General features: G+C 47.4%; 1 protein-coding gene across 1 annotated transcript in view; it reads left to right on the top strand.

The window, feature by feature from the left end:
• The window catches only part of LOC121566975 (extracellular calcium-sensing receptor-like), a 63,280-nt gene that overhangs the window by 26,003 nt on the left and 23,608 nt on the right, over positions 1-13,669 (top strand). The gene's annotated exons all lie outside the window — the stretch shown is intronic.

The following is a 13,669-nucleotide window of genomic DNA, read 5'->3' as shown; positions in this document are numbered from 1 at the left end:
GGTCTGATTTCATTGTCAGGTTTAGTTCTTCTTTGAATCATATGATTCCAATCATATTTTCATTTTGTCCAAATAATTTTTGTCACATCAATGACATATAAATCCATCAGAGAGACTGGGTGTCTGTGAAAGAGATTACCCGGAGCAGGTAAGAGGAGGTGGTGTGTCTGTGAAGGAGCTTACCTGGAGCAGGTGAGAGGAGGTGGTGTTTCGGTGAAGGAGAGCGGGGTCTCTGTGATTTTGGTGTGGATGGAGAAGGCTCCTCCGATAGTCACATCTCCTTCCTTGGACAGCAGAGGGAACTCTGGGCTCCCCAGTATCCGACAGAGAGCCTGCTCTCCCTCTGCCCCAAAGACTCCTAACACCCCCACCACTACCACCCAGAGCAGCTGCATCACACACTCTCAAACATACTCTTTAAAGGCCTGAACGGAACAGGGAAGACCTTACCCCCACCACCTGAAAATGTCTGGGTTTTATACATGATCGAGACTGTGACACTTTCTTCTAAGCAAATCAGAGAAGGATGAGGTCATAAGGGCTGTGTTTTAGCTGAGCTGCTTCAAAAAAATACACCACACAACTGTTTTTATAACAAATACCCTTGATTATATATTCAAACTCCTGCATATTTAAGTTTGACCAATGTTGTTAAACACATTTTCCTAGTGAGTGATAACGAATACAGGTTGTGTGTGTTTTATGTGTATTTGGGGACTGTTAATGCCAGCATATACAGGTGGATGAAGGTGTCAAATTCAAGTCCTTTGTGTTTATAGTTGTGCCCTCCCTCTCAACCCTGCGTGTTTCCTAAGCCTTGACCTCCAGATGTAATCTCTCAGCGTACACCCTAATCACCGAACCTTATTAGAAAACAGGTGTTCACACACCATGCTCACAAGCTTTTATGTGTCTGCGTCTGAGAGGGATATGGGGGTGCATACTGAGAGGGATATGGGGGTGCATACTGAGAGGGATATGGGGGTGCATACTGAGAGGGATATGGGGGTGCATACTGAGAGGGTATGGGGGTGCATACTGAGAGGGATATATTGGGGTGCATACTGAGAGGGGTATGGGGGTGCATACTGAGAGGGTATGGGGGTGCATACTGAGAGGGATATATTGGGGTGCATACTGAGAGGGATATGGGGGTGCATACTGAGAGGGATATGTGGGTGCATACTGAGAGGGATATGGGGGTGCATACTGAGAGGGATATGGGGGTGCATACTGAGAGGGATATGGGGTTGCATACTGAGAGGGATATGGGGGTGCATACTGAGAGGGATATGGGGGTGCATACTGAGATACTGAGAGGGATATGGGGGTGCATACTGAGATACTGAGAGGGATATGGGGGTGCATACTGAGAGGGATATATTGGGGTGCATACTGAGAGGGATATGGGGGTGCATACCTAACTAACTTACAGTAAAACTGAAATATGTCTGATGTTGATTTACTAGTTTAATTTACGTTCCACGAAATGATCCCCTTTTGCGTCCCTTTAATATTTTAAGTAGAAATTGTGCACCATTATTGCGTTTTCAAAAGCCTGTTGTATTAAATGAATCAGATATTTTTTTTATGAATTATATATTTTTTTATATGAATAAAGACTTGCTAAAGTGTCAGAATTCATCATTTTGACATGTCCCTCTGTGCACCCTGTGCCTTTTAGGAAGATTTTAACCCACTTAACCCCAAAATGTCTCCAGGTTTTCAGCATCATTTTAAAGCCCTAGTTATTTTGTTGATTATTATTATTTATTTCATGTGATTAGCGATACATTTTAAGGAAGAAAAAATAACTGTCCCTCATTGTAAGGTCAACCCTGTTACATGAACTGAACTCTCGTTTTAATATGGTGAAACTATTGCTTTTTAAATCTGGTAAAAGCAGGTGATCTGGTTTACTCTTTTTGGCAATTTTATGGTGTTTTGTGGTGGAAAACTGAGTGGGTCAAGCATTACACGTCAACCCTTTCACCCATAAATAGACAGGCTAGAAATGTCTTAAAAATGTAATTTATTTTGTGAAGTTTGCATTCAATTGCCCCTCCCTGTTGTACTCAACAAGCCTGCGTTCCCCCTGTCACAAGGGGACTCATGGCTGATTTAAGATGAAACAATCAACCCTGTTACGGTCAACCGTGTTGCTTTATTTGGCGCTTAAAGCTAGAATTCTTAGGGCTGGATTCAATCCGTATCGCAGAAGTATCGTGCTCTTTAATTATTTGTTACTTTTATTTCTATGTCTTTTTTTTATATATTTTTAGCTTTTTTTCTTAAAACTGCATTGTTGGTTAAGGGCTTGTAAGTAAGCATTTCACTGTAAGGTCTACACCTGTTGTATTCGGCGCATGTGGCAAATAAAATGTGATTTGATTTGATTTGAAGATCCGCAAATTTAAGGGCAATATTCCCTTGTTCGCAGAGACTGCATTCATGGTAAACGCTGCATATCTCGGCTCAATCGGAAATCACGATTACTATGATTAGTAGTAAAGTAGAAGACATGATGTCATAATCTAGACGTTACATTGACCAGGAACTGAACCCTGAAAAACTGGAGTAGGACACACGGAGAGCAATTTGAATAAGTTCTGCGTAGGTTGATTGTTGGGCTTGTGGTACGTGTAGCGTTGCTGATCTCTCCCTCTGCACATGGTACACAGTCATAACAGCAGACAGGCTTTCCTTTCTGTGCAGCCTTACGAGTGCCTGGGGGACAGCTCTCACTGCACACTGACACAGGTATCTTTAGGGGACAGAGAGCATACATGGTTTACTCTAAATGTTACACGTTTTTACTTCAACAGGGTTTGTTAAATACATGTTTTCAATTGGAATATTGAGCCAAACAATATGGAAGGAAAGGATGTTTTATTGTCACGTATAGGTGCAGTGAAATGTGTTGTTTTACAGGACTAGCCACAGTATAAAGCGCCCTCTTTGGCCTCATGGGTGGAAAGTTATAAATATTTTTCATAATTTCATAATTGATTAATATTATTAAAAAATTTTACTAACGAAAATCCTGTGTTTCTATGTCAAACAGTTTTTTTTTTATATTTCAGTCTTCTGTGATGTAAATTATATATACAAAAGTATGTGGACACCTCTTCAAATTAGTGGATTCGGCTATTTCAGCTACACCCGTTGCTGACAGGTGTATAAAAGTCGAGCACACAGCCATGCAATCTCCATAGACAAACATTGGTAGTAGAATGGCCTTACTGAAGAGCTCAGTGACTTTCAACGTGGCACCGTCATAGGATGCCACCTTTCCAACAAGTCAGTTCGTCAAATTTCTGCCCCTGCTAGAGCTGCCCCAGTCAACTGTAAGTGCTGTTATTGTGGAGTGGAAATGTCTAGGAGCAACAACGGCTCAGCCGCGAAGTGGTAGGCCACACAAGCTCCCAGAACGGGACCGCAGAGTGCTGAAGCGCATAGAGCGTAAAAATCGTCTGTCCTCGTTTGCAACACTCACTACCCGAGTTCCAAACTGCCTCTTGAAGCAACGTCAGCACAATAACTGTTAGTCGGGAGCTTCATGAAATGGGTTTCCATGGCCGAGCAGCTGCACACAAGCCCAAGATCACCATGCACAATACCAAGCGTCAGCTGGAGTGGTGTAAAGCTCGCCGCCATCGGACTGGAGCAGTGGAAAAGCGTTCTCTGAAGTGACGAATCAGCTGCAGGGCATGGTGGACTAGAGTTAACCAATCAGAGACAGGCGTGATGGGACGGTTATTATTGCCTCTATTGTAATAATATATCATCACTCTGCTGCTTTAAAAACAGGATTACTTTTTACGGCATGAGGGACATCATCAGTGATCATTAACTTTCTGGAGTTGGGGGGTACTATTTATTATATTCAATTACACTATCCTGTAGGTCGATAGCATAATGAAGGGGAATGTCCTCTTTCCCAGTTTGGCTTCAGCTGTGTGGTAGAGCTCCGGGGCTTCAGCTGTGTGGTAGAGCTCCGGGGCTTCAGCTGTGTGGTAGAGCTCCAAGGCTTCAGCTGTGTGGCTCCGGGGCTTCAGCTGTGTGGTAGAGCTCCAGGGCTTCAGCTGTGTGGTAGAACTCCAGGGCTTCAGCTGTGCGGTAGAACTCCATGGGCTTCAGCTGTGTGGTAGAACTCTGGGACTTCAGGACTGAATGCATCTCAATAGTCTGACATGACCGTGTTTCCTTGTCTCCTCCTCTTTCATCTGCACTGATCAAAAAACACCGGACCGATGAATGAAAGAAGGCAATTGGCTTTCAATTGTCTAGTTATTTTATATCAGTGCAGAAGAGGGAAAGGAGAAGGCAAGGAGATGCACCCAGTGACTGTAAGGTAGGGTCAGCTGTGGAGCTGAGTGGGTGGTCTTAGGCCTTGAGTCTGTGGGGTAGGCCTTGCTGTGGAGCTGAGTGGTTAGTCTGCCCTACACTCTTAGAAATAGATAGGATAACCCTTTTTGGTTCCATGTAAAACCCTTTTTTGTAAGAGTGTAGGCCTAGAGTCTGGGGGTCAGCTGTGGAGCTGAGTGGGTGGTCTGTCCTAAGCCTAGAGTCTAGGGGTCAGCTGTGGAGCTGAGTGGGTGGTCTGTCCTAAGCCTAGAGTCTGGGGGTCAGCTGTGGAGCTGAGTGGGTGGTCTGTCCTAAGCCTAGAGTCTGGGGGTCAGCTGTGGAGCTGAGTGGGTGGTCTGTCCTAAGCCTAAAGTCTGGAGGTCAGCTGTGGAGCTGAGTGGGTGGTCTGTCCTAAGCCTAGAGTCTGGGGGTCAGCTGTGGAGCTGAGTGGGTGGTCTGTCCTAAGCCTAGAGTCTGGAGGTCAGCTGTGGAGCTGAGTGGGTGGTCTGTCCTAAGCCTAGAGTCTGGGGGTCAGCTGTGGAACTGAGTGGGTGGTCTGTCCTAAGCCTAGAGTCTGGGGGTCAGCTGTGGAGCTGAGTGGGTGGTCTGTCCTAAGCCTAGAGTCTGGGGGTCAGCTGTGGAGCTGAGTGGGTGGTCTGTCCTAAGCCTAGAGTCTGGGGGTCAGCTGTGGAGCTGAGTGGGTGGTCTGTCCTAAGCCTAGAGTCTGGGGGTCAGCTGTGGAGCTGAGTGGGTGGTCTGTCCTAAGCCTAGAGTCTGGAGGTCAGCTGTGGAGCTGAGTGGGTGGTCTGTCCTAAGCCTAGAGTCTGGGGGTCAGCTGTGGAGCTGAGTGGGTGGTCTGTCCTAAGCCTAGAGTCTGGAGGTCAGCTGTGGAGCTGAGTGGGTGGTCTGTCCTAAGCCTAGAGTCTGGGGGTCAGCTGTGGAACTGAGTGGGTGGTCTGTCCTAAGCCTAGAGTCTGGAGGTCAGCTGTGGAGCTGAGTGGGTGGTCTGTCCTAAGCCTAGAGTCTGGAGGTCAGCTGTGGAACTGAGTGGGTGGTCTGTCCTAAGCCTAGAGTCTGGAGGTCAGCTGTGGAGCTGAGTGGGTGGTCTGTCCTAAGCCTAGAGTCTGGGGGTCAGCTGTGGAGCTGAGTGGGTGGTCTGTCCTAAGCCTAGAGTCTGGAGGTCAGCTGTGGAACTGAGTGGGTGGTCTGTCCTAAGCCTAGAGTCTGGAGGTCAGCTGTGGAGCTGAGTGGGTGGTCTGTCCTAAGCCTGGAGTCTGGGGGTCAGGGCTCAGGGGACCTTGGGCCCGAGGCTCAGGATGGGCCAGGGCAGAGCCTCAGGAGTCTGGGGGTCAGGGCTCAGGGGACCTTGGGCCCGAGGCTCAGGATGGGCCAGGGCAGAGCCTCAGGAGTCTGGGGGTCAGGGCTCAGGGGACCTTGGGCCCGAGGCTCAGGATGGGGCAGAGCCTCAGAACTGATCGTCAGAGCTGATGGTTGAATAACTGTGATGTTATGCACGTGCAGCAGATACTCTTCCTGGGGTCCACATAAAACATACAAATACATGCGTCGTGACTTCACTTTAACATTAATCTGAAGACTGTTATTTATCTAATTAACTAAATATGTTTAATTGTTACCCGATTCAATTAATCATGTAACAATTTAACTCATTAGGATCTGGGGCACAACGAGAGCAGTTCTTTAAAGAGTCACCTGAATTAAACTCTAAAAGGTCTTTACCTATCACATCTATAAACAGTCAACTTATTCATCATAACCTCGTATCATATCATCATTCTGAACAGTCATAACCTCCTTGCATCTGCAAAAACCCGAGCCTTACTTATGATTCAGTACTACACAAATTGGTTTAATTATTTATTTACTAGTTAATTAAATGGGAACACAGGATAAACACACACACTCTGCACCGGTTGTTGACTTGAGACTTAATTGTTATGATTTACCAGTATTAGAACCCAAATGCAGACAAGTACACCAAGCCAGAGAAGGTTTAACAGGTTTATTTAAAATGTTCAATAGTCCAGGTTTCCAATAATAGGGGAAGAGCAAGTCCAGGTTACAGGGAGGGTAACAGATCCAGGTCAGGGCAGGTGTGGTACCGTAATGTCCTAGTGTCCGTGGTGAGTCCAAAAGAGAGGTCCGGTAGTGGAGAGCAGGATGGTGGTGGCAGGAGTGAAGCGGAGGCAGGAGTCAGGTTCCAAATATATGGTCGTCTTGACTATGATCTGACGATGAGTGGTAAGTTTGACCGGGTCTTAAAGGCTGAGGTGATTATGGTGAATGAGCTGCAGCTGGAACCCTGACTCCCGCACACCAGACTTCACTCCTGCAATCAAGGACAGACAGAGGGGAGGGAGAGAGCAGAGAGAGAGCTACCTAGCAGCAGTAGGCCTAACAGTACCCCCTCTACGGACGCCACCTGGCGGCCGACGGGGTTTATCGGGATGTAACCTATGAAACTCTCGGACCAGAGCAGGATCCACAATGAAGCTCCTGGGCACCCAGGAACGTTCCTCAGGACCATAACCCTCCCAATCCACCAGGTACTGGAAACCACGACCCCGGCGGCGAACATCCAGAAGTCGCCGGACAGTGTAGACCGGACCCCCACCCACGATCCTGGGCGGAGGAGGGGGACGAGAGGGCGGGCACAGAGGGCTAACCGACACAGGCTTAATCTGGGAAACATGAAAGGTGGAATGAACCCGTAGGGAGGCAGGAAGCTGTAGCTTAACCGCGCAGGGGTTAACAATAGACAGTATCTTGAACGGTCCTATAAAACGAGGCGCCATCTTCTTAGACTCCACCTTCAATGGAAGGTCCCGTGACTTCAGCCATACCTCTTGACCAGGAGAGTAACCGGGAGCCTGGGACCGGTGACGGTTGGCTTGCCTCTGTATGTACGCCGAAGCTCGGGACAGAGCTACCCTGGCCTTCCTCCAGACCTTGAAGCAGCGGCGCATGTGGGACTGCACCGAGGGTACCGCCAGTTTCCTCTCTTGAGAAGGGAACAGGGGAGGTTGATAACCCAGAGCACACAAAAAAGGAGACAAACCAGAGGAAGCGTTAGTCAAGGTGTTATGAGCATATTCCACCCAGGGGAGCATGGAGCTCCATGACCCAGGGTTAGACCCTGTGACACAGCGAAGAGCGGTCTCCATCTCCTGGTTCGCTCTCTCGGCTTGCCCGTTGGTCTGGGGGTGATATCCAGAGGACAGGCTGGATGTAATGCCCAAAGCTTTACAGAAAGCTTTCCACACCTGGGAGACAAACTGGGGACCCCTGTCAGAGACAATATCCGTGGGTAGACCATGAGAGCGGAACACATGTTCAACCAAAATATCAGCCGTCTCTCTGGCAGTGGGCAGTTTAGGTAGGGCCAAAAAATGAGCGAACTTAGAAAAACGATCAATCACCGTAAGAATTACAGTCTTTCCAGACGAGGGGGAAGTCCAGTGACAAAATCCATAGCGATATGCGACCAGGGCCGGCTGGGTATAGGTAGAGGTCGTAGATGACCAGCGCTGGCCTGGGTGGAGTTCTTACTTCGTGCACATACCGTACAAGCAGCAATGAAGGCTCGAGTGTCCGCCTCCATCGTGGCCCACCAGAACTTCCGTCGCACAAAGTCAAGGGTCCGCGAAACTCCAGGGTGACAGGTAAGGGGAGACGAGTGAGCCCACTGAAGTACCTGGGAGCGAGCAGACTCAGGGACAAACATCCGGTTAGGAGGACCCCTCCCAGGGTCAGCTTGATGATGTTGAGCCTGTCTAACAATCCCCTCGATGTCACATGTGACGACCGCAATACTGCAGGTAGGAGGCAAAATGGGTTCAGGGTTACTACCAGTATCAACAGCCGAATGAACACGAGACAGGGCGTCAGGCTTGACGTTGCGTGACCCAGGACGGTAAGACAGAGAAAAATTGAATCTCCCAAAAAATAGTGCCCACCTGGCTTGACGGGGGTTGAGCTGCTTCGCTGACTGGAGGTAAGCCAGATTCTTATGATCCGTCCAAACGATGAAGGGTTGTTCCGCCCCCTCCAACCAATGTCGCCACTCCTCGAGAGCCAGCTTAACGGCGAGCAGTTCACGATTGCCAACATCATAATTCCTCTCTGCCTGAGAAAGTTTCCTTGAGAGAAAAGCACAGGGATGCAGTTTGTTATCTTCAGGAGAACGCTGTGACAACACCGCACCTACCCCAGTGTCGGATGCATCCACCTCCACGACAAACTGGCGGTCGGGGTCCGGCTGCATCAGAATGGGAGCCGAGGCGAAGCGATGTTTCAGTTCTTCGAACGCTGATTCGGCCCCTTCATTCCAAGCGAACGGTCGTGAGATGGAGGTGAGAGCGGTGAGTGGCGCCGCAATGCGGCTGTAGTCCTTGATGAACCTCCTATAGAAGTTCGCAAACCCCAGAAATCGTTGAAGTTGTTTGCGGGTAGAGGGGCTGGCCAGCCCGTGACAGCAGAGATCTTAGCTGGGTCCATCCGCAACTCCCCCTGAGCGATGATGTAACCCAAAAAAGAGGTCTCAGACACATGAAATTCACATTTCTCCATCTTCACAAACAGTTTGTTCTCCAACAACCTTTGCAACACCTGGCGCACATGCAGTTCATGTTCCTGGGAGGACTCTGAGAAAATCAAGATATCATCCAGATAGACAAAAACAAACCGATTCAACATGTCCCGAAGGACATCATTGACTAGTGCCTGAAAAACAGCAGGGGCATTAGACAACCCAAAAGGCATAACCAGATACTCAAAATGTCCCAAGGGTGTGTTGAAGGCAGTCTTCCATTCATCACCTTTACGAATGCGCACCAGGTGATACGCATTTCGTAGATCCAGTTTCGTAAAGATGGTAGCACCATGAAGGAGGGGAAAAGCAGAATTAATCAAAGGCAGAGAATACTTGTTCTTAATGGTGATGTTGTTAAGTCCACGGTAATCAATACAGGGTCTGAGGGTCTTATCCTTCTTAGCAACAAAAAAGAATCCCGCTCCTACAGGTGACGAGGAAGGACGCATAATACCTGCCGCCAAGGAGTCCCGAATGTAGTTCTCCATAGCCTCCGTCTCCGGCCGGGAGAGATTGTACAGGCGACTGCTGGGGAGCGGGGCTCCTGGCTGGAGGTCAATGGCGCAGTCGTAAGGCCGGTGAGGAGGAAGAGAAGTAGCTCTGTGTTTGCAGAAAACGGATGCCAGGTCATGATACACGTCAGGAACATTAGAAAGATCCATGGACTCCAGTGGAGGTCGAGGCACAGTACTGGCAGGAGTCAGAGCAGAACACAAACAATTCACATGACAAAATGTGCTCCATGAAACAATTCTACCTGTCACCCAATCAATGTGTGGATTGTGTCTTATGAGCCAGGGGATACCAAGGACCAGAGGGGTCTGTGGGCAGTCGATAATATGGAATTGAATGTTCTCCTGATGATTTCCCGACACTCTAAGACAAACAGGAACAGTCTGATGGGTAATATGGGTCAACAATTGTCCATTCAGACCCTTAGCCTGCAGCGGACAGTCCATAGGAACAGTCTCCAAATCCATTTGTTGAGCCCACTCTCTATCCAAAAAGCTTTCGTCTGCACCAGAGTCAATCAGCGCACTAACAGAGAGATTCTGGAACTGCCACTGGAGGGATGCCTGGAGCAGAATGCGGGAGAAGAGGAAGAATCCGCTGCTCGGCTCACCAAAACTTCTCCCATTAATGATGAGCCGGCCCTTTTCCCGGACGAACTGGGCAGGAAGGAACGAAATGACCAGCTTCTCCACAATACAGGCAGACCCGAGCCTGAATGCGACGTGCACGCTCCTCTGAGGACAACCGTGCACGACCCACCTCCATGGCTTCGGGTTCAGTGCTCCTCGTATCGACTCGGGAAGACACGGCTTTCTCCGTAGGGAAGATGCGGGGAGGAGTTTGTTGATGACAGACAGGTTGCTTGGAACTAACACTCCTCTCCCGGCGGCGCTCCCGAATCCGATTATCCAACCTGATGGTGAGTGAAATAAGATTATCCAGCGTAGGCGATTCATCATATGACACCAATTCATCTTTTAAAGTCTCAGACAAAGCATTGATGAACACTCCTTGTAATGCCTCGTCATTCCAACCACTCACTGCTGCTAAAGTCCGAAACTCCACTGCCATCTCCGCCACACTGCGAGCCCCCTGCCGAAGAGAAAACAACCGTTTTCGCAGCCTCCTTGCCTCGTACGGGGTGGTCAAAACCTTCCTCATCTCAGTGGTGAAGGCAACGTAAGCGTTGCAAATGTCCGACTGACTCTCCCAGACCGCGGATCCCCAGGCACGAGCGGAACCGCTAGTAGAGTTGATAAGGTAGGCAATACGGGCTCTTTCTGAGGCGTAGGTGAGGGGCTGTTGTTCAAACACTAACGAGCATTGAGTCAAAAAATCACCACAGGTTCCCATGTTCCCGTCATAGCGCTCTGGAGCAGGAACAAAAGGCTCTCTGATCTGGGCTGAAGGGGTAGTAAGGGCAGACACTTGATTGGTGAGTAATTGAACCTGATTAAGCAGCACCTGACTGTCCTCAGCAATCGTCTTAAACAGGGTATCATGTTGGCCAAGTAAAATGCCCTGATTGGCTATGGCAGTCCAAATTTGAGTGCACTCTGGGGTGGTATCCAAGCTACTGTCTGCTGGGTTCATCGTTTGGTCAGATCATACTGTTATGATTTACCAGTATTAGAACCCAAATGCAGACAAGTACACCAAGCCAGAGAAGGTTTAACAGGTTTATTTAAAATGTTCAATAGTCCAGGTTTCCAATAATAGGGGAAGAGCAAGTCCAGGTTACAGGGAGGGTAACAGATCCAGGTCAGGGCAGGTGTGGTACCGTAATGTCCTAGTGTCCGTGGTGAGTCCAAAAGAGAGGTCCGGTAGTGGAGAGCAGGATGGTGGTGGCAGGAGTGAAGCGGAGGCAGGAGTCAGGTTCCAAATATATGGTCGTCTTGACTATGATCTGACGATGAGTGGTAAGTTTGACCGGGTCTTAAAGGCTGAGGTGATTATGGTGAATGAGCTGCAGCTGGAACCCTGACTCCCGCACACCAGACTTCACTCCTGCAATCAAGGACAGACAGAGGGGAGGGAGAGAGCAGAGAGAGAGCTACCTAGCAGCAGTAGGCCTAACATTAATACGCTGAAAACAGGTCCCTAGCGGAATGGCAACAACATGGATGCTGGTTAAAGAAGAGATGGAGAGAAAGAGAGAGGTCTAATGTGTTAATTCGTAACCCCATCATTTATACCTTTTTGATCGAAAGGGGTGGTTGCGGCAGGCTGTTACGCTCCCTGACCTCACTTCGAGGCGGTGATTACTCACTGTGCAAAGTTATGGAAAACAATTATCTCTTACAGCTTCTCAAATCACATCCCTCTCTTAACAAAAAACACTTTCATCATTTTTCATATTACATGCACAACGCATAGTATGGAAACTTCATCTATGTAGTGGGTATACTTTCCAAGTTACAGTATTTCCTTTATAACATTTTTAATGACATCACAAAATAACAAACAAAATGACATTAGTGTTCTATAGATCACCTCTGACCTCCCCTCGTTCTACGTTAGAAATATTGTTCCAGTATTCGCTTTTGAATGTGTTAGAGTTTCAGCGGGGGAAAAAGGGTATTTTGAGACAAAGAACATTCCTTTGGTGAATTTGGAGAGCACAGGCCTGGATCTTCTCCCTTAATTTACAACAGGACGTGAGTTGTTAATCCCCAATAGTTATTTCCTTCCCCCTCTACGGGTGAGAGGGGGTCTGATTGAAGTTATTCATTGCAAACCTGATTTGACCTATTTGTATTCTCGTGGTCAGTCATGACACATGACAAAGTACAGAACAGTACTAGACAAAAACAACATAAGATATTACATTAAATAAAACATAAATATAAAATAAGAGTTCTGTATAAGAAAGACAACCAAGAAATAACAAACATACTATTGTCACACCCTGGCTCTGGGGACTCTATATGTTGAGCCAGGGTGTGTAGATTCTATGTGTTGTTGCTCTATGTCGGGATTCTAGTTTTGTATTTCTGTGTTGGCCAGAGTGGTTCCCAATCAGAGGCAACGAGTGTCAGCTGTTGCTGGTTGTCTCTGATTGGGAGCCATATTTATACAGGCTGTTTTCCCACAATAGTTGTGGGATCTTGTTCCAGTTGGTTTTGTGTTTGTACCGTGGACTTCACGTATCGTTTGTTGTTTTGTTTATTGTATGTGCACTTAATTTAATAAGATGTACAAATCTCACGCTGCGCATTGGTCTACTCCCTTCGACGATCGTGACAACTATTTACACATTATTCATATATACAGTAAAGTACATATTCATATTCTTATATACAGTACTGTTAAATTAGATCTTTAAAAAGAGGAGCGGTGCTGTGATACAATATGTTTTTTATCTGGTTTTTTTTAAACTAAACTTGCTTCTTGCCTGAGTAACCTCTGGTGGCAGAGCATTCCTCGATGACGTGGCTCTATACATAGCTGAGCGACGCATTAAATCTGTTTTTGGTTTGGGTGCCGTGAAGAAACCCATAGTGGCGTGTCTGGTGGGGTGTGTCTGTCTGTTTTGAAGTGTATGAAAATATATTACACAAGTGGTTAGGCATTTTCAACACACAAATTGTTCTTAAAGACTAGAAGAGAAGTAGTACATTTCTCCTCAAACCTCAACAATGTCAAATCAAATCAAATCAAATGTATTGGTCACATACACATGGTTATCAGATGCTATTGTGAGGGTAGCGAAATGCATGTGCTTCTAGTTCCGACAGTGCAGCAATATCTAGCAAGTAATATCTAACAGTTCCACAACAAATACCTAATACACACAAATCTAAGTAAAGGAATGGAATAAGAATATATAACTATATGGATGAGCAATGTCATTATTATCAGAGTGGCATAGGCGAAGATGCAATAGATAGTATAGAATACAGTGTATACATATGAGATGGGTAATGCAAGATATGGTCCTCCCTCTGCTGTTTCCTGAAGTCCACGATCATCTCCTTTGTTTTGTTGACGTTGAGTGAGAGGTTATTTTCCTGACACCACACTCCGAGAGCCCTCACCTCCTCCCTGTAGGCTGTCTCATCGTTGTTGGTAATCAAGCCTACTACTGTTGTGTCGTCTGCAAACTTGATGATTGAGTTGGAGGCATGCATGGCTACGCAGTCATGGGTGAACAGGGAGTACAGGAGGGGGCTGAGCACACACCCTTGTGGGGCCCCA

Source organism: Coregonus clupeaformis, chromosome 5 (assembly GCF_020615455.1).
Source record: "Coregonus clupeaformis isolate EN_2021a chromosome 5, ASM2061545v1, whole genome shotgun sequence".
Classification (NCBI taxonomy): Eukaryota; Metazoa; Chordata; class Actinopteri; order Salmoniformes; family Salmonidae; genus Coregonus; species Coregonus clupeaformis.
Note: the sequence above shows the minus strand (reverse complement) of the source record. Positions and strands in the feature narration are given on the sequence as shown.